Genomic DNA, 817 nt, shown 5'->3' with positions numbered 1-817 from the left:
AGCACCACGCTCACCCAGTGAGCCAACCGGCCATCCCTATACGGGATCCGAACCCGGGGCCATGGTGTTATCAGCACCGCACTCTCCCGAGTGAGCCACAGGCCGGCCCTAGTCAGTCATTTTTCTATTGTTCCGTCTTCCTGTCCCTACCTGACACGGAGGTTCAGCCTCAAACTGAGTAACCAAATATCTAAATCAATGTCATTTGGGGCATCCCTGGATTAGTGAGTTCAAGGGGTCCTCAGCTTATCCTACGGGTCTTTTGTCAGTTCCTTTATTGACTTTTTGGCTCTTGTTCTAGCCAATGTTAAGAAACCTCTAAGCAAAAAGAACCAAAAGAAAAAAAATTTTCTGAGAAGCGACTGCATATGTATGCCTATACAGGTTAGTGGAAGAATCATATATGGTGTTGAGGATTGCCTGAGAGGACTGCTCTTGAAGCTGATTCCTGGCTTGGTCTTCTACTGGAGAATATGTGCCCAGCCACATTGTTTCCTGGAAGAATGGGTCAATTTTGATAAGCTTTTGGAGTATAAGATAGTTGAATGATGTTATAACTATCTGGTGTTCACCAGTGGTAGAATGGAAGTGGAACTTAAAATTGAGATGTGTACTAAAAAGGAAAAATTCAACTGTTACATATGATACAAAAAATTCCTTGTGTTTATTTACCCGGGGTTAGTGCAATCAAATAAGTCACCATTAGCTCTAAAGATTATAACAAAGTATTATTAATGGGATATCATCCAGAGTGCTAGTTAATATATGGATGATCACTCTCAAACAGATGTAAGCCTTTTAAAAGTAACCTGGAGTG

The sequence above is a fragment of the Galeopterus variegatus genome, unplaced genomic scaffold (assembly GCF_000696425.1).
Source record: "Galeopterus variegatus unplaced genomic scaffold, G_variegatus-3.0.2 Scaffold3622, whole genome shotgun sequence".
In the NCBI taxonomy this organism is placed as follows: domain Eukaryota; kingdom Metazoa; phylum Chordata; class Mammalia; order Dermoptera; family Cynocephalidae; genus Galeopterus; species Galeopterus variegatus.
The sequence above is the reverse complement of the archived record's forward strand: the minus strand, read 5'-3'. Positions refer to the sequence as shown.